Source organism: Hemitrygon akajei, chromosome 28 (assembly GCF_048418815.1).
Source record: "Hemitrygon akajei chromosome 28, sHemAka1.3, whole genome shotgun sequence".
In the NCBI taxonomy this organism is placed as follows: Eukaryota; Metazoa; Chordata; class Chondrichthyes; order Myliobatiformes; family Dasyatidae; genus Hemitrygon; species Hemitrygon akajei.
This window is the reverse complement of record NC_133151.1, coordinates 29,584,415-29,605,519: the sequence shown is the minus strand read 5'-3', so window position 1 is coordinate 29,605,519 and position 21,105 is coordinate 29,584,415. Positions and strand designations below refer to the sequence as shown.

The following is a 21,105-nucleotide window of genomic DNA, read 5'->3' as shown; positions in this document are numbered from 1 at the left end:
ACATGAACTTCAATTTCTCTAACTTCTGGTGATGTCCCTTACCTCCTTCACCATTCCTCATTCCCTTTTCCATCTCAGATTATCTTCCTACCTGCCCATCACCTCCCTCTGGTTTTCGTTCCTGTTTTCTTTCTTCCATGGCTTTCTGTCCTACTAGATTCTCCCTCTCTAACCCTGTATCACATCAACAATCAACCTCCCAGCTCTTTGCTTCACCGCCCCCTCTCACAGTTTCACCCATCACCTTGTGTTTCTTCCCCAACACCCTACTTTCTAACTCTGACTCTTCTTCTGTTTTTCTTCCATCCTGCTGAAGGGACTCGGCCCGAAACGTTGACTGTACTCTTTTCCATAGATGCTGCCGGGCCTGCTGAGTCCCTCCAGCATTTTGTGTGTGTTGTCCAGATACAGGTGATGATCTCAACAAGCTTGCAGGTGAAATTTTGCTTCTCCTGGATGGACTATTTGGGTTTCTGAATGGTGGTGCAGGGGCATGTGTAGCCCATGTTCCGTTTACAGGGATGTGCCAGGAGTGAGATCAGTGGGAAGGGATGAATGGAGGGAATCATGGAGAGAGTGATCCCGGCTGAAAGTGAAGATTGGGGTGGGTAGAAGGATGTGTTTATTGCTGGAATGCCATTGAAGATGGTGGACATTATGTAAAATGTTGTGCTGGATAGAAGCACAAGGGAGGTGGTAAGTAAGGACAAGGGGAACTGTAACCGTGTTATGGCAGTGAGAAGATGGGGTAATGGCACATGTCTGAGAAATGCAGGGGATATAAGAGGGTGAGAGCAGCAACAATGAGAGAGGAAGGGAAATATCGTTCTTTGAAGAAGGAAGACATCGCTGATGTTCCGACAAGGAAAGCTTCATCCTGGGAACAGATGTGATGGAGACTTATAAAAGGGATGGCATTTGCACAGAGGACAGGCTGGGAAGAGCTATAGTCAAGATAGCCGTGAGAGTCAGTAGGTTTATAGAAAGGTATCACCAGACAGCCTGGCTCCAGAGATGGAGGCAGTGGTATTGAGAAATCAGAGAGAGGTGAATATGAAGTGACTGCAAGGATATGGATGATAAACAGAAGGACGTTTAGTATGAATTGTCATCAATATCATGGGCCGAATGGCCTTTCCAGTGCTGCACTCTTTTGTTTGTTCCATATTCCAAGAAAGGGAGCATGAAATGTCATGAGTGAGATTAAGAACATTCAATGGCATTTTTATATACTTTTGAAACAGGATGGCTGCCATAGAGTATGTAGGACCTCTCAAAAACAAACGAGGAAATTTCTGCCAGAAGCCAAAGTAAGTGGGTGAGATACTAAATAAGTACTTTGCATCTTTGTATTGGCGGATAGAATGTAATGTAGGAAGCGTGAGGTATTGTTTATACATTTCGCAACACTGTATTCCACCTGCCACTTTTTGTCCATTCTTCTAATTTGTCTAATTCCTACTACAATCGCATTGTTTCCTCAGCATTATCAAATCCCTCCACCTATCTTCATATCATCCGCAAACAAAGCCATCAATTCCATTATCTAAATGATTGACAAAAAATGTGAGAAGCAGCAGTCTCAATACTGACTGAACACCGCTAGTCACAAGCAGCCAACCATAAAAGACCCGTTTTATTCCCACATTGCGTCCTGCCTGACAGCCATTGCTCTATCCATGCTCGTATCTTTCCTGTAACGCCATAGGACTTTATCTTGATAAGGAGCCTCATGTGTGGCACCTTATAAAACACCTTCTGAAATTCCAGGTAAATGACATCCACTGCCTCTCCTTTGTCCATCCTGCTTGTTACTTCCTCGGAGAACTCTAGCAGATTAGTCAGGCAAGATTTCCCCAGGCAGACTTTGACTTATTTAATCATTGGTCTCCAAGCACCTCGGAACCTCATCCTTAATAATAGACTCCAACACTTTCCCAACCACTGAGGTTAGGCAAACTGTGCTATATTTTCCTTTCCTTTGCCTTCCACCTTTATTAAAGAGTGCAGTGACATTCCCAATGCTCTATTCCTCCGGGCCACGCCAGAATCAAGCGATTCTTGAAAGATCATTGCCAATGCATCCGTCATCTCTTGGGAACCTCTCTCAGGACTCTGGGATGTCCTCCATCTGTCCCAGGTGATATATCCAACTTAAGGCCTTTGAGTTTGCCTGGCACTTTTTCCTTTGTAATAGCAATGGCAGTCACTCCTGTTCCGTGACGGTCTCAGACTTCCAGCACACTGCTAGCGTCTTCCGCAGTGAAGAAACAAGCAAAGTACCCATGACATTCTTCTGCTTTTTCTTTGTCTCCCATTACTAACGCTCCAGAATAATTTTCCTGTGGTCCAATATCACCTCTCTTTTACTCTTTATAAAACGAAAAAAAAAACTGGGAAAAAAACTCTTTACATAGCCGTCATGTCAGCATCGGTCGATGATTCTGCAGGAGACTAAGGTACTGACTGTCTCCAGTGGTGTGTGACATCGATCGATCAGCATTCCCGAGCTGCTTCTGACCCCGGTCACTCTGATTCCTCTCTCTGATGCAGTTCCTGGTATGTCCGGGTGAGGTCGCCATCCTCCGACAGACCGGAGAGGCAGAACAGCCAGTGAATAATCAGCAGGAATCGGACTGAATTGGGAATGATGCCTTCAAAATCGGAAGAGGTACACCTCGTTTTCTGTCCATCGCATTATAAAAGCAGAAATAAAATATAAATATGATTATTAATAAATTTTCCAGCAACAGGGAATTGGGCTTGAATGAGAGAAGTTCGTTCTGCTAATCTTCGAGCGCAGTAGGTGACTGAATGGCTGGAGAAACCTGAGACACTTTCTATGGGAAGGACAGGAGTGAAAGGCTCCAGTATTGCAGTCAGCAAAAATCAAAATAATTCTATTTACCCTTTTGTATTCTTATATATACATGGCAGAGGTAAATACCAAGACCAGTTCCTCGTTAGAATAGTAGTTAGTATCCCCGCCTGTCACGCGGGAGACAAGGGTTCAATTCCCCGACGGGGAGATGGTAGTTTTACTGCATTATTATTCAAAAGGAATAATGAATTTTAAAAAGTAATTGCGGACAAGCAATTCGGTGTTGGAGCGATCAGTTCTTTAGATATTGGAAATGTGGAATGGCCCGGCTGCTTTGAGCTCGGGACGGTGGATCTCAGAAGAGGGAGACATTGGGTTCAACCTCTTTCCTCAAATATAACCCGAGAGTCTGCAGATCAGCACGATTCGTTGTTACACTCAGTGACAGAGTCCATCACTCCAAACATATTTAAACCGGTGCTTTTGTTGTCAGCTATCAACTCCCGCATGGTCCCACCACTTTAGTAAAGTTACTGACCAATATCAGACCTGATGTAGAGTCTCGGTCCGAAATGTCGACTGTTTATTCTTTTCCATCGATGATGTCTAGCCTGCTGAGTTCCTTCAGCATTTTGTGTGTGTTGCTTGGATTTCCAGCATCTGCAGATTTCTCTTGTTTGTGACCAATATTAAATATCACCCTAGAACTCTTCATTTGCATCCTCATCTTGTTTTGGTATGCAAATTGCTCCAGTTACCCTGCTATGCAAAGGGGAACCAGGGCCTTTAACGACCTTTCTTGCCGAGGTTGACTGCACACTATCTGTAAACATTCCTTGACAGGGCGCGACATTAACTTGACTCGTTGTAACTTCCACACTCCCCACTTCCCTTTCGTCCTGTAAAGGACAGCATGGATTGTGGCTGCAGTTGAACCGCACAGAGAATTCGGATGTCCTCAGTGACCCTGTCATCGTCTGTCTGAAGAGGAGGATTGCTGAACTATAATGGAGGCAGCTGTTCTTTAAACCTTCACTTCAGGGAGTGCTGTCAGGAAAGACATTAGAACAAATCTCAAAACCAGCAAAAATATAACCCTTGCCCACTGTACACTGGAGTTGCACAAACTTCCTAGCAGGGAATGAAGCTGATCAAATGGATTCCAGAGGTGATGATAGAGTGGTCTGTCTCTCCGGTCCAAACTTCTTAACCTTAATAACTTCTAACGGGATCTTCACGATTAAATTTGTTGATGTTCCCAGATATAGCAAGGGTGTTTGTGGATCATTCTAAACAATGATGGCACAACTACCTCCCCTCTCAGCCAACAGAAAGTTTAATGCCATTCAGTTTTGAAAGGCCACATTGCAGCTTTCTGCCACCATGTTAGAAAAGTCTTTGGTGACCAGACTTGTTTCATATAGGATTATGGCTGTGTTGTTAGCCAATTGCTGCAACACTGGGTCCATACTGATTCTCTGACGAGTCCGTCTGGTAGGTCTCCAGAACAGGAACACGACAATCCAGTAACGCTCATCGTTCTCCTTCATCCTTCAATGCTGGCAGGTGTTACATATTTGCTGCGATGTACGCCAAAGATCAATAACACCTTGACAGCTCTTGTTCAGGCCAAAGACCCCATTTAAAGGCAAAGCGGATATCCTTGGCAAACAACAGTAGGCCTGCCATCCAATACTGTAAGTGTCATTACCAGAAGTTGTTGGATCACTGGTGACATAGACATTGCACGTACTGTAACCTAAATCTGATCCCATTACTCCGTAATTGCAATAACAGACTTCACCCTTATCCTCATGAAGCATCTTCAGAGCAGAGGATGTATGCAGTCCATTATGAGCAGTTTAATGCCATCGGTCCATTGGCAAGTGTAATTTCTCTGGCCAGTGCTGCCTTCACAGCTCTGATCATGTTATCGAAGTGGAAAACAGAATCAAACTCAGTACAATTGAGGGGTAGAGACTACACTGTTAACCCACCTTCCGAATGAATGGGCCCCCTACAGCACACTCAACAACTTGATCGTTTAGTACCAACATGTATTCATAACTCAGGGTCATGCTCTTTGAGTGGAACAGGAGCTGTTTTCGCATTTCACTCTTCCAGTGAACAATCACAGGACACTTAAACATTTTCTCCCATTTCTCTCCTTACATCTACACTTCTGCAAGCACTCTCTTCTTCCATTCCACCCACTTCTGAACATATTTCATACTTTCTGCTCCATAACACACGCCACCGGAGTTTTCTCAAGTGACCAGGACAGGGACTCTCACGTGACCATTGAGACACACAATCAAGGCACTCACTCATACTTCAGAATTCACTTTCTCACGGAATCGCTTCCTTCGTGCATCATGGAATCGAATCTAGCGCAAGGCACTCTCTATCCATCATGAGGCAATAGGATTCAATCCATCATGAGGCATGCTCTTTCCCTATTGACTCATGGGATCCAGCCCGTCCCGAGGCAGCTACTGTTTCCATCTGTTCACTCACTTGATTCAAGCCCATCTAATGCTCCTGTGTTACTGTTGCAGCTTTCCTACATTTGAGAAAGGTGATGGACTACTCCCCACAGGAGGAATTCTGTGTGAGGACTGATCAGCTAGTGGGGATGAATTCCTTTCTATTGTACAATAATTCAAGGGTTCGGTATCTCAGTACAATTATGTATACATTATGCAGCCTCAAGATTCCTCTGCTAACGAGCAGCCACAAAAACAGGGATGCCCCCTCTCAAAGCATAGAAACAGGAAGACCGTCATCACCGAATGTCAAAGAGAACACAAACGCAAGCAAACACCATTCTGAACTGAATTCCGCTAGCGAGCCCACAGTTCAAAGCAGAGCCGTCTGAACTTGGGGAACAGTGATATGAGGGCCTTGGCACCCTGATATTTTCAGTTTGGTCCGGCACCTCAATCGATGGCCAAACGTCGGGTCTAATCGCCTCGATACGCCCGAGGGCCTGGACCTCGTCGCCTCGATCTGATTCCCGATTCGGCACGGCGATTAAGTTTCCGTCCAAACATCGAGTTCAGTGGAATCGGTATGCGCTGGTGCCCGAGCGTCACCACCTCAATTCGGCCTTTGGCACGGCGCTGAAATTGATCGAACCTTGAGTCCGTTTCCCTCTTGGCGACCGGCCCGCCTACTCACCTTGCTTCGGTTCTGTCACTGTGAATTACCTTAATGACCTGAGGGAAATTACAGATTTTTACTTGCTGTAATCGTTAGCCAGAAAAAGCTGAATTAACAAAAACGTATTTCGTGTTTCATTAGCCACCAGGCAGAAATCGCTTAAATTCACCATCACCATCTTAAACCCGTTTCGAATCATCACCCACAGAGATTATCCTGAAGTCACCCATAGTGATAACCCTGTTTTTGTTCCTTCCTGTAATCTGTCTCTGTGACTGATAGAGATGATGCTGTGTAACATAATCCCATCAGATTGATTTCCCGTTGTTAATTTTGTAGACTCACGCTTAATGCTTTTCACATTCAACTGAACACATCTCAATCCATCTGTCCTGTCGTTTATATCCCCGAGCTCCTGCCCATCCATCATACAGTATTACTGAGCATGACATCTACCTCAGATTCAATCCCTTCATCCAGTGACTGGTGTTCTCGTTCACACATCCCTGTCAATCTCGTTTCAACCCTCCCGGTGAGCAGTAATGAACTTTATGATACTGACCCTCCTCCAGTGAAGGTGCAAACTATCCCTCTTGTACATGTCATCCTTGCACCAGGAGGAGTCCCAGTGATCGGGTCAATGCAAGCTTGCTTTTCCCTCGGAGGCTGGGTGGGACTCCAACTGGAGATCAGGGGCTGAGGATGGTTGGTGATAAAGTTTAATGAGAACACAAAGGGAAAATTCTTCACTCAGATGTGTGTGTTGGACCGAGCTGCCAACACGTGATGCATGCAAGTTTGATGTCAACTGTTAAGAGAAATTTGAATAGGTGCATGGATCGTAGGAGTATGGAGGGATATATTCCAGTGCAGGTCAATAGGAGTGGGCAGTTTAAAGGATTTCGCACAGATTAGATGGACCGAATGACCTGTTTCTGTGCTATACTTTTCTATGGCGCTATGAATCTATGATCCAAAATCCTGAACCTCTGCCCCTGCACCAGCTCTTCTGTCACACATTCATCTGCTCTAACTTTCTCTTCCTACCCCCACTACCACACGGTACTGGGAGTCACCCGGAGATTACAACCCTTCAGGTCCCGCTCTTTAACTTCTTCCCTAACTCTCTATATTCACAGTTCAGGGCATCATCTCTTTTCTATCTGTCCATTGTTACCGACGTGAACCACCACTTCCGGCTGAATAAACGCTGACCCCCTTGAGAGATTTCTCTAGCTGCTCGGAGGCGTCACTGAACCTGGCACCAGGGAGGGGATACTCCGGTATATGATGGTGCTGGTGATGCACAGCGATCACTTGTCGGTATCAGACAAAACCACGAACTACTTTATGAATCACACATTCTCATCACAACGATCACTGCAATCAATAGGCTGTTGCTTGCCATTCGGAGTTGAGTTTTCGACCGCCTATACGAACTACAATTTTTACAGTGTGAACTGCAGTTTTGAAGCTGCAAGACGGTTGTGCGTGGCGCATACGGACCGAATCGAGACGATGGGGCCCGTGCCGGAGAGTGGGGAATGAGACAATGTTTGGCCGCTCCTGGAGCAGACTTGGAGCTGATTCAATGTGACAGAGCTGAGGCGAGACAAGCGGACGTAATGCAGAGTATTGCCTGACCTGGCTTTTACCCAGTGAGCCCCAGAGCCACTCTCAGCTCCTCAGCTTCTCCTTCATTCTGAGGAAAGCAAAGCCAAACCATCCAGTCTCACCTCATCACGGAAAGGCCACATGCCAGACAACATCCCGGTGAATCTGCTCTACACTGTCAGGGGGGTTCATTGCTGCTACCTGGGATTGACGGGGGGAGGGGGACCAGAGCACCAGGTCACAGATCTCAGTGCAATCATGTTCTTCCTACAGTGTGTCGCCCAGAACTGCACACAGTACTCCAGCGGTGTGGGAAACCAAATATTAGCAAGCTGGTGCCTGACACCTCTTTGTTAATCTAATATCTCTTTATTTTCTGTCAATAATTACCACACCACCCAATAGACTCACTGTACTTAATTAAAAATTTCAGCGAGAAATCAGCTAATATTACAAATCGTTGGCATTAACATCATCCTGATGAGGGTTCTACCCAAATCGGCGTCTATTTCTTAAATCCCATCGACAGTCCAGTAGACCATTTTATATGTCTGTTTGGTTTTATATCTCGCTCTTTATTTCCCTTTTTAAATATTTGTTATTTTCCTTTCCTTCGGCCCGGTGTGGAGATGAGACTTTCCCCACACACACACTCCCCACCCCCCAGTCGATTATTTTCATGAATTATTTGTATCATTTGCAGGTTTCCCATTAGCTGCTCTGATTGACAGCTTATTTGGACCCCTCTCTTCGCACTGGTGGTATGTCTTACAACAGGGTATTGTTTTTATTTTCGACCAGTCATTCAGAGTGGAGGTAGATTGTGAAGAAATGTCATCAGAATTTACAGACGCCTAACAGCCCGGAATGTGTTATTTGTCCAATATTGATTATTCTGAGGATTAACAATATATCGATGGTTCTGGGCCTGGGCTTAGTTTGTCTTTATGTACAGATGATGGGGTCTGTGGAAAAGGGGTTGCAATACTGCCTATGTGGTAAGGTCTGTACAAGCAGTGCTAACAGCAATGGAAGAATGGTCTTTGGACTAGGTTTTAAATTTTCAGTGTCTAAATCAAAATGTGTGCGTTTTTCAAAAACAATCACTAGGAAATCTTCAGATGCTGGAAATTCAAGCAACACACACAAAATGCTGGTGGAACACAGCAGGCCAGGCAGCATCTATAAGGAGAAACACTGTCGACGTTTCGGGCCGAGACCTTTCGTCAGGACTAACTGAAAGTAAAGATTGTGGGCAGTGCTTCTCTTTATAGATGCTGCCTTGTCTGCTGTGTTCCACCAGCATTTTTGATGTGTGTGTTTTACTCGGACACATGGTGCGGATTATATTCACCTTACAGTGTATGAGAGTTTGCTGTCTAGTGTTCCTGTGTTTAAATATATCGGGCTTAGGCTGATATGGAGAGAATATGTAAAGTTTTATATAAAATTTTTAGAGGATAAATGTAAGCAGGTCGTTGACTGGGCATGACTGTGGCTCTTCCAGGGCTGTTGAACATTTATTCTCCTTTAATACAGGTTGTTTCATTTATAGAGAGGCAGCTCGTTCAGTTTTATACAGGTCGGATGTTCTACAGACATGTGCACTTTGACTCTGTAGTGGAGCATTCCCGACCACAGCTAGAGATGCATCGGAGGTTAAACAAGGCGAGATGTTTCTCGACATGCCGAGAGGAAAAAATGAGCCCTGCAAACTGGACTTGCTTAATACGGTGAAGACTTCACGTCAAACTAATTCTGTTTTAATGGTTTGTTGGGAATATACCAGCAGAGCTGATAAATGTTTTCTGCTGACACTTACAGAATATGGGTGGAAATATGGTCCTGGGGATTTTTGGACAAGTGGTCTGGCCAGGACGTCCATCATGGATATTTTCAGCTGTCGGAATAGACTTGAGATTACTAGCGGATAAACAAACTCTTGTGGTGGTGAGAGGGCGTCTGTTCATTTACGGCAGCCAGTATTATTTCCTTTTTGCCTAACTTTACAGATGGTTCTAAAAACCCAGTTAGTAACCCGTTGGGCTCAGGGATATTTATCCACAGCTACCTCCCTCACAACCCGCTGCAGTGTGCGTACCGTCCCAACCGCTCAACAGACGACGCCATTGCCATCACACTCCACCTGGCCCTAACGCACCTGGACAAAAAAGACACATACGTTCGGATGTTGTTCATAGACTTCAGTTCAGCGTTCAACGCAATCATCCCTCAGAACCTGATTGGAAAGCTGAGCCTACTGGGCCTGTACACCTCCCTCTGCAACTGGATCCTAGACTTCCTGACTGGTAGACCACGGTCAATCCGCAACTGGAGCAACACCATCACACTGAGCACGGGGCCCCCACCCCCCAGGGCTGTGTGCTCAGTCCACTGCTGTTCACACTGCTGACCCACGACTGTGCTGCAACACACAGCTTGAACCACATCATCAACTTCTCCGATGAGACGACCATGGTGGGTCTCATCAGCAAGAACGAGTCAGCTTACAGAGAGGAGGTGCAGCGGCTAACGGACTGGTGCAGAGCCAACAACCTGTCTCTGAATTTGAACGAAACAAAAGAGATATCTGTTGACTTCAGGAGAGAACGGAGCGACAACTTCCCGCTGAACATCGACGGCTTCTCGGCAGAGGACGTTAAGCGCACCAAATTGCTTGGTGTTCACCTGGCGGAGAATCTCACCTGGTCCCTCAACACCAGTTCCAGAGCAAAGACAGCCAGCAGCGTCTCTACTTTCTGCGAAGTCTGAGGAAAGACCATCTCCCATCCCCCATCCTCATCGCATTCTGCAGGGGTTGTAATGAGAGCATCCCGAGCAGCTGCGTCACTTCCTAGTCCGGAAATTGTACATCTCGGATCGCAAGACGCTGCAGCAGATAGTGAGGTCCGCTGAGAAGGTCAACGGGGTCTCTCTTCCCGCTATCACGGACATTTACACTTCAGGCTGCATCCGTAAAGCAAACAGAATTATGAAGGATCCCATGCACCCCACATACAAACTCTTCTCCGTCCGGCCATCCGGGAAAATGCACCGAAGCATTCGGGCTCTCACGACCAGACTATGTAATAGTTTCTTCTCCCAAGCTATCAGACTCCTCAATACCAAGCCTGGACTGACACCTTACTTACCTATTGTCCTGTTTATTATTTATTGTAATGCCTGCACTTTTTTGTGTACTTTAAGCAGTCTTGGGTAGGTCTGTAGTCTAGTGTAGTTGTTGTTTATTTTCTCTGTGTTGTTTATTACGTAGTTCTGTCTAGTTTTTGTACTGTGTGATGTAACACCATGGTCCTGAAAAACATTGTCTCATTTTTATTGTGTACTGTACCAGCAGTTATGGTCGAAATGACAATAAAAATGACTTAACTTAATGTTGGGGTGGAAAAGGTTGTTTATCTATACAGCAAAATTTATGGTCATTATCATTAGTCTGCAATGGGTTGAACAAGTCAAACAGAGTTGTGATCTGCCCAGACACTGCCTCGGTACTGTGGAGTTTGGAATCGATGTCTTTAAGAAGACCATAGCTGATCTGTTGATGGAAGTGCATTATGATCTATGTGCTCTGGTGTGCGGGAAAAACACAGAACACAGACCATAGAAATTTACAGCACATTGCAGGCCCTTCGTCCCACAATGTTGTCCAGACCATGTAACCTACTCTAGAAACTGCCTAGAATTTCCAAGAGTCTCCTAAAAGACCCTATTGTATCCGCCTCTACCACCACCGCCGGCAGTGCATTCCACTCACCCACCACTCTCTGTGTGAAAAACTTAACTCTGACATCCCTCCAGTGCTTATTTCCAAGCACCTTAGAACTATGCACCCTCGTGATAGCCATTTCACCCCTTTGGGGGGGGGAGCCTCTGGCTATCCACACGATCAATGTCCCTCATCATTGTATACATCTCTATCAGGTTACTTCTCAGGCTCCGTCGCTCAGAGGAGAAAGGGCCAAGTACACTCACCAGAGTGTACAGTTTTCATTGGGACTTACACATCTGGGTGTGTCGGGTAATGAAAGGGCAGATGTTACAGCTAAACAGACACTTGTTAAGTCTGAGGTAGATATTATAGTTCATATGGGAAAGCATGGAGTCAAATGTTGTACTAGGTTGCATGGGGTTGGGAAATAGAGACTCTGGGATAACAGTTCCACAGGGAGGTGGTATTATAGTTTGTTTCCATCACTCCAAGAGTGGTACCTTTTGGGAAAGAATAGGAGGGAAGATGTGTGGTTTATGAGACTAATGGTCGGACATACGGGTTTGCACTCCTCGTTGGCACTTGTTGGGTAGTAGGGGAATGTGTCACGTGATTTTTGTAATGTCCCAGAGAGGGTGAAACATGTGATCATGATGTGCCACAGATATTATTTGGAACGTAGGAAGCTATTTAGACATGTAATCGGTGGAACTGGGGCGCAGAATTTGCAGGATATACTGGCACCCGAGGCAGGGACGGTTATGTCGTGTTGGATTGTTCAACGTTTTAGTTAAAATAGATTTGCGACAGAGCATCTGATCCCCATCAAGCTTCCCTTCGTATTCCATTACAGTAGGTGGTGCTAATGCACCTGATGGGAGAAAGTAGGAGGAGAGTGTAATGTTGAGGCGGGAAAAGGCAATGAAAGTGACTTGACTTGTTTGTCCTGCAACCAATACGTGTTGCGGCGTTTACCAGCCCCTTGGTGCCCTCTGGTGGTGGGTGGGTGTAACACAAGACCCAGACCCTCAATGGCCTCTGAGGCAGCTGGGTGATTTATTGACCTCAATGTGTCTCTCTCTATCATTTTCCGACCAAAGAGTCCGGATGTTTCGTTCACGTCATCGTGCAAATTAAATAAATCCACAACTTGACATCCTCATGACTCGGTTGACGGCATTCCACACTGCAGGGAACAATAGCAGGCTAGGCAGCATCTATAGGGAGAAGCGCTGTCGACGTTTCGGGCCGAGACCCGAAGGGTGCCTAGCCTGCTGTGTTCTACCAGCATTTTGGTGTGTGTTGTTGTTTGAATTTCCAGCATCTGCAGATTTCCTCGTGTTTGTAGGGAACAATGTTAGTTTGGGTAGTGAATGATCATTCCGTTTCAGTCTGCAAGAATCTGACAACTGATTTTCGATTTAAATATTTTCTCCTTAATTTGGCGTGAATGCGAATTCCCTAAAATTTCCTGTTTTTATTCAAGACTAATGTGCAGTCTTGCGATTGGTGAAATATTTACTTCATCCACTATTACGTCGGTCTTTTAAATTAATACTCTGATTTAAAAAGCCTGTTGCTGCTCTTTGCCTTAAGTCCTTAAATTTTGCAGGTCAATAGTGTAGGACGGTCAGACAGTCCCGTCTCCTTTTCTCCCTGACGCAGCTCCCCACAATGAGATTAAATCGAGGAGACGTCAGACATATTTTCATATGCAGAAGGGATCAAAGGGCGTGTGTAGTGATCGGGAAGAGAAACAGATTAGATGAGCGACCAGGATCGAAATGAATGGCGGAATTGTCTCGAAAAGACGGATAGCCTACTCCGACTTCTATTTTCTATCTTTCAACGTCCAACCTTTGTGATCAGTGTCTCAGACAGAAGATATCACCGTTCATTTGCCACTGGGAACGTAGCTCAGTGGAAAAGCGCATGCGTGAAGTCCAGGGCTCAAACCCAGCATTCCAACACTGTTGTTTGTGAAGTTTGAAAACTAAGCGGAAAATCCCAGATGAAGAAATTTTCCGCACGATGGTTGGCCTTTCCTTGCCGTCGTTGAGACGCCGGGATAAGCCTGTGACACGTGGGACAGTTAAGAATGGTTCCTTGCTGGTAGGGGAATTCTCAAAACACCCACACATTTAGGGTAGGGACGGAAGCTCGGCCGTGATGCTCTGAACATTAGAACAACAACTATAGTTCTCATTGAAACCTACTGAACGTTGAAGGACCACGATAAGCTGGACGTGGAGAGGATGTTTCCTATGGTGGGTGCGTCCAGAACTAGAGGGCACAGCCTCAAAATTGAGGGGCGACCTTTTAGACTGTGGTAAGGAGGATCTTGTTTTTAGCCAGAGTAACAAATCTGTGGAACGCTCAGCCGCAGATTGCGATGGAGGCAAGTGTGTGGGGTTTAGTGGGATCCGGGATCAGCCATGATGGAACGGCGGAGCAGACTCGATGTGCTGAATGACCGATTTCTGTTCCTATGTCGTATGGTTTTATGGTCTAACTAAATCCCGGTGAAAGGATTGTTTGAGGGATGTGCTTGCGATGCGGAAACCAAGCCAGCATCTAAATCCGCGAGTTCCGTTCACAGGGAGATGAGGTGACCTTCTGGTTCAACTTGGAATCCAACATTTATTCAATGATCAGGACAGGATGGGAACGTTAATGGAACCTCGGGATTGAACGTAGTGACTCCCGAGTGTGGCTCAAAATGTCGTTTTTTAATAAGAATCCCCAGAAGAGGGATGAATTGTCCATGTTAACAATTAAATAAGGTAAAGCACATTCAATGGCGAAATATGTGGAACGAGGCACAAGATGGGATAAAGCATGAACGACACAGAGAGAATAACTGGGTGGTCCAGAAAGTAAGGAAGAAAGAAACGAAAGTGGAGACAGAAAGAGGTAAAACAAGGAATTAACAACAGAAAGTGAAGTAAGTGGGTATGAATAAGGGGGAAAGATGGAATTGATGCTACATGGACAGACACAGATAAGATCTAAACATATACAGGCACCGACACAGACATAGACATAAACAGACACAGACAGAGATGCGGACATTATACAGACACAGAGACACAGACACAGACTGAGACATGCACAGAGATTGACAAGACAAAGACATATAACAGAAACATAGACCCAGACATATATAGATACACAAAAACACACATCCACACCAAGACACACACGCGCAAACACACACAGAATGATTCACACGCACACACAGACAGACAGACAGACAGACACACACACACACACACACACACACACACACACACACACACACACACACACACAAACGCAAGAGATTGCACATCATTCATGGAAGAGCAATGTTGTTTTTTTCATAGCAGAGTGGCGCAGCGGAAGCGTGCTGGGCCCATAACCCAGAGGTCGATGGATCGAAACCATCCTCTGCTATGTCAGCTGCTTCCAACAAAAATTTTCCGTCAGTGCGCTTTAAAACACGAGGCCATCCCATCATTGGTAGATTCAAGGAAATCAACTGGCTTTCGGCTGGAATGTACTTTTATCTGTTATCCTTTTTCACTTTTGCGGAGGTTTCTATTTTGTTGGAAAGATGAACCCATTGTGCATTGAGGTATCTTGATGTCATCTATTCTTTGCAGGCCAGGAAAAGAGCGCACTCCGTCTTCCCGGCCGAGACCTTTCATCAGGACTGGAGAAAAAGATGAGAAGACCTTGCACAGGAGTCTCTCTCTCCCTCTCTCTCTCTCGATTTTCCAAATCGTTCGCTATATCGATTTCTCAGACAATAAATCCTGCTGGAGAATGCTCTTCATCCCATTGCACAATCAGGCACAAATTGGAGCGTGTCCACTGGCCAGCGCTCGACAAAGAAATAGCTGAATCGAAAGGATTCCCGAGTCCTCTCCAGTCGCAGAGGAAGAAATGTTCGTTATTATCTGTATTATCAATGATTGCACTGTATCTCAATTGTGATATGCAGGAAGGTTTGGGTCTGAACAGTTCTGCATTTTAATTGGGGATGTAGCTCAGTGGAAGAGCGCATGCTTTGCATGTATGAGGTCCCGGGTTCAATCCCCGGCATCTCCACGCTAGTGAGCATTGGATATTGAACAATGCAAATCTCAAATTCAACAGGTTTCCACTGGCAGACTGGAAACAGAATGAGTCTCAACGAGGTCAAGACTAAATCAGGAAGGTGCAGGCTGACCGCTCATTGCCTCAAATAAATGGCTCCTCGAGAGAGAGAAAGCCGCCCACAGAGATCAGCAAGAAAGCACATCGGTGTGTCTACTTCCTGAGGAGACTGAAGCCAGTGAGACTTCCCCTGTCACTATTCTAACATAGCTTTTATTTTACATGAGCACTAAACACTCTTTATTTTAGATCTCATATTTTACTGGAGATCTAACCACTTGGTAAACCGTCTGGTACGAGAATGGCAAGGCATCCGACGGCCAGACCCTACAGAGGATAGAGATTCTAACATTGAGACCCAGTGATCTGCGGTCCATTCAGAACTGACGGAATTATGACCTTCATTCGATCATATGGACGGATTGGGATGTGAACGAGACTCGGGATCGGTAAAATAAATCCCGGAGTGTGGGTGTATTCTCCGCTGCACCTCAGACTGCCGTCGCTGCTCGTTACGTCGAAGTCTGACTAAAGTAACAGACACAAAGTGGAGGAGAATCTCAGCGGGCCAGGGGGCATCCCCGCCCGAAACATCGACTGTTTACTCCTCCCCATAGATGCTGTCTGACCTGGTGATTTGCTCCGGCATTCTGAGTTCTGGATTTGCAGCATCTGCAGAATCTCCCGTGTTTATAACCTAAATAACAGCTGCAGACAAAGAGAAGGAAGGCAAGGAGACACAGAGGGAGATAACCAGTGTGTCTGACTGCGGGGCCGTAGGAATAGGGTCAGAATGATAATGAAAATCACATCCGTTGCTGAAATGTCGGGAACGAGGTATCCGGCTGGGTCGGAGCGCAGCGGCCGGATAATAACCGGATGGGGTAGGAAGTGATGAACTGGGAAAGGAGGAAGGGGAGGAAGTTAAAAGCGTAAGACAGACACGAGGGAAGTTAGACAGGCAAAATATTCCAACAAACAAAACAATAGATAATCGGGGGAAAGCGGAAAAATTAACAAATAAAAAGACAGGAGAAGAACAGAGATATTTACCTATCAGCAGAATGGCGCGGCGGGAATGTGCTGGGTCCGTTATCCAGAGGCTGGCAGATCCAAACCATCGTCTGCTATTCTTCAGCAGAATACTTTACCGCAAATCGCCGTTACGTCACCTGTGTACACAACACACTTTTCACTAAAAAATAAAAACTTGTGCTTCCAATTTAAGTTTCCGTCCACTCACTCCATCACTTTCTGAGATTTGTTGAGAATTTCGCGGGTAAAACGACAATTCCTGTCGTGCTCAGCGATTGCCCAACACATCTTGTTCTCCGCTGCATAAACCTGTGCCTGGTATTGAACTGATTGAACAGACAATACTGGAAACACTCATCACCTCAAGAAACATTTGTGAGTGATGAAACGGGATTAACCTTTCTGATCGTGACACTCAATTGGAAATGGTGAGAGAATAAGTTAGCTTTCAGTGTCAAAGAAGGTGAGAACTTGGGCGGGAAGTGAAAAGGGAGACATCTCTGATGGGGCGAGACCAACACATGATGGCGGTAAGACATTCGGAAAGAGAAACACTGAGCTAAAATGGCAGACGAACAACGGGCAGAAATGTTAATTTCACAGAGAAAGAAGTAACGTGGCTGTGTGATTCCAGGCCGAGACGTTTGTGAGACAAGTGCTGAAAAACAGGTACAACACACGGCGATCGCCGGGAATCGAACCCGGGTGAGCTGCTTGAAAGGCAGCTATGCTCATCCCTATACCACTATCGCTCCATGTTGCAGGAGTTTCGAGTAGTGAAGCGTCTCCCGTGCTCCATGTGATTCCACAGACCCCGAGCTGCTCTCTGTCGGATCAATCCTCACTCTGCAGCAGGTTTTATTGCGGCCAGTTGACATCGCCATCCTCAAACAGAGGGAGTTATACAACAGCCAATGAGCATTCACCAGCGATCGGACTGAGTGAGAGCCGAACTCTCAGAGAGTCGGAAGGGCTGCAAATGGTGCCCGTCTCACACATCAGCAAATGGGAAAACAAATCGTGATCGTGCGTGTTCTTTAGAAAAGCGGATGTATATGTACGAGAGTGATTGATAAGTTAGTGGCCTACGGTAGAAGGAGATGAGTATATACAGCTCTCGTTACATGCACAAGCAGCTCAATTCTTCGAGTGATTATTCAGAATATTTGAAGTTAATAACATCAGGGGTGATTGATAAGTTAGTGCCTTTAGAGGAAAGGAGTAATTAACTCCCGTTACATGCACCAGCAGGCCAACAATTTGAGTGATTATGCAGAAAGTTTGAAGTTAATAACTCATCCCCTTCCACCGTAGGCCACGAATTTATCAATCACCCCCGATGAGCTATTATCTTCAAACTTTCTGCACAATCACTCAGAGAGTTGAACAGCGTGTGCATGCAACGAGAGCTGTATAACTCATCTCCATCTACCTCAGGCCACGAACCTATCAATCACCCCTGCTTTGTACACTTTCTGGAGGTCCAAGATCGGTATGTTCCACGACTCTGGACTAAGTGTGTAAACGTAGGAGGGGACTATGTTGAAAAATAATTGTGTTAGATTTTCTAAAACTGACTCCTTCTACCTTAGGGCACGAACCTATCAATCACTGCTGTAGGTGTGAGTTCAGTTTAGGAATAAATAAAATAATAACCAACAACCACTTTGTTGAGATTATACTGCGATTCTCTCCATAGTTGGTAGAAGATTGAGGAGCAGATCTGCTGGCAAATAACACGGAAATGTCATGTGGATAGGGTTACAACAATCGGACATTTCAACTTCTGCAAAATTAAACAGATCATTTTTTCTGTGTAAGATAAGAAATAGAATTTCTGAAATGCATCTGGAAGAATATTTTTGTTCCAGGCCATCGATAGTCCTACTAGTGTAGACAATGGAACTAGGTTAGAAATTCACACTGTAACTTGTAAATAATCAAAACTTGCACTTTACTGTCTCTGCAGAAACGGCAACATAACTATGTCGACAACGGGCCAACAACTTAGAACAAGTAATCTGCTGTTCCCTCTCCTCCAATACTCACTCAGACTACTTTTCCCAACTAAATCACCAAACTAAGGCAGCTCAGTTTGCCACGTGATCGATCCTTTCTTCTCCCAGTCACTGACTTGGGGGATCTTCCTTGCGATGGTGGGTTTCAGGAAAGAGTTATCGCTGCTAGCACATTCGAAGTTTCCACTTTTATATTCATATTTTCTAATTGAATTATCCCATTCCAGCGTCATTGGCCGTAGGTCATCTGATTGGCTTGAATTCTCCCTTTTGTTGTCTCTGCTCCAGGCCAGCATCCATTTATTTCCCTCTTCCCAGCAAACGTCATATTTATGGCTATTTGTTCCCTTTAGAAACCAGTTTAAAAAACTCCAGACAGACATTGACCCCAACATTCACACATTTGCATGTTATTTTATATCCAAAACACCTCACAAATAACTTCGAATTTGGAAAATATCTCTTAACCCGCAGATTACCTGAAGCAACTTTGTGTTTGCTTTAAAACACATAAATTTTCCTCTCACAAAATGCAAGATGTGAAGCGGTACCACAAAATGACATCTTCATGTTCAAGCACATGGCTGGTACAAAGACACTTGATCTGTCTGCTTCCACTGTCCTTGAGCCATTCGAGTTCGATGTTATCTTACATATTTTAAATCCTCCGCGGCCAACATCTCCTCTTTTTCAATCCACGGAAAATCCTGAGGATCACATTACTGTTAATATGTCTCAGTCAATATGGCAGAGAAGGAACAGCAGCTTTCATGACTAAATCAAAATATTTAAAAATATTATCCGAACAAAAACATGAAGAAACGTGATAAGTGTACCCTATTTCATACCATTCTGTACATCGGTAATTTAACGGGAATCAGTATTATTGATATATGGTGTTTAGGAAAAAATGGTACATGGATCTTAGAAAAATATATTCCTCTGTGTAATCCAAGGTAACTTCTAAAGTAAGTTCAGCACAACATGCAGGCCGAAGGAACCTTATTGTGCTGTAGGTTTTCTATGTTTCTATATTGAAACGCAATATAACTGTATGAAATCAAACAAAATCTGCAAAAATATATGTGTAAAGGCATGGTGCTCGCAAACACTGTCGTTATGAAAGTTGCCCTAAAACACACACTGGGGAAAATGCCATGGGTATCCACTAGAATAATGAGCAAAGCAATGATAACATGTGAAGTAATACACATCAAAGGATGTAAATTAACATTTAAACCCCAGTTCCAAACTTTATTCCAAAAGGGATGGATTCTGCAAAACATCATTGGCTAAACCGACGTGATATCTAATAGTCTTTGTGATACATCCCATTGTTTAATTTGGTAATTAACTCTACCTGACTCTACCGTAATATAAATTATAGGTGGAAGAACACTAGAGCACTTGTAGTCGTGGCCGAGTGGTTAAGGCGATGGACTAGAAATCCATTGGGGTTTCCCCGCGCAGGTTCGAATCCTGCCGACTACGTGTTTATATCGTTTTTGATTCCCTGATCCCTCCCACGGATACAGATTGCAAAAAGCCAGTCGAAACAAAGATCTCTGTTCGCCGCCTGCAAAACCAGGACGATCCCTGGTGTTCCGCATTTATTCAGGCGGCCTTTGTTCGGCTGTTATCCGAACTGTTGGTGGTTCCAACCTATCCAGGGGCGCGGTTGATCCAGTGGCCTTGCTGTCCGTTTTGTGCGCTCGGTGCTGTCCCTAATACATTCATTAAAAAAGACATATGTCCTCATACAGAAAACAGAACACTACCACGACCTGTCTTGCTTACATTCACGTTGCCATAAACTGAATATATTGTACGTGGACGATCAAACCTGCAGAAACTAGTACAGGGCACCAATGTATTTCATGTTTAAATTTATGTTATCGCCACTGGAACCAGAGGGATAAATTCACTCAACTTCACTCACACCAACACTGACTGTTTCCACAACTCACTTTCAAACTCGACATTTCATGCTGTCTACATTTTTGCTTTGTTGTTGTTGTTGTTGTTATTATTATTATTATTATTATTATTATTATTATTATTATTATTATTATTATTATTATTATTATTATTACTATTATTATTATTATTACTTTCTCAGCTCAAGCTGGTAAAACCTGAAGTCCGGGCGTACTTTTTCCTCAATAGCTGCGGACTGCCGACCATTCTAGTGGCGTATAGTACAGTGGTTTTAAGGAGATTTACAGAAATATTGGTTTGCTGTCCTAACTGTTTAATGCTATTGTTTAGTGACTATGAGATGATAGTTGTTGTTGATATTACCATTGGGACAATCTCCACCCTGTTCATGCTCGATAGTCTTTCAATTTCTTCTTGTAATTCAGCATATTTCTGGTGCTTTTCACTTGTTAATTGTTGTACGTTATGTGTGTTTGCAATGACTATATCGATTATGTACGTTGTTACTGCTTTTTAGTCCAGTAATATTATATATCCAGACGGTTATTATGGATTGTCCTATCTGTAACAAGGGATCAGACAAAAAATAATGTGTGGGACTCTGACCCTAATCTAGACCAGGTTTGTATTTATAGTAAGGTGTGGTG

General features: G+C 44.6%; 3 non-coding genes and 1 pseudogene across 3 annotated transcripts; 3 read left to right on the top strand and 1 right to left on the bottom strand.

The window, feature by feature from the left end:
- LOC140717792 (uncharacterized) overlaps window positions 1-21,105 on the bottom strand; it is an 819,648-nt pseudogene that overhangs the window by 155,069 nt on the left and 643,474 nt on the right.
- trnam-cau (transfer RNA methionine (anticodon CAU)) lies at window positions 14,691-14,762 on the top strand. Its single transcript has one exon. It is a non-coding gene; the product is annotated as a tRNA-Met (tRNA).
- On the top strand, window positions 15,348-15,419 carry trnaa-ugc (transfer RNA alanine (anticodon UGC)). The gene has a single exon. It is a non-coding gene; the product is annotated as a tRNA-Ala (tRNA).
- On the top strand, window positions 19,930-20,011 carry trnas-aga (transfer RNA serine (anticodon AGA)). The gene has a single exon. It is a non-coding gene; the product is annotated as a tRNA-Ser (tRNA).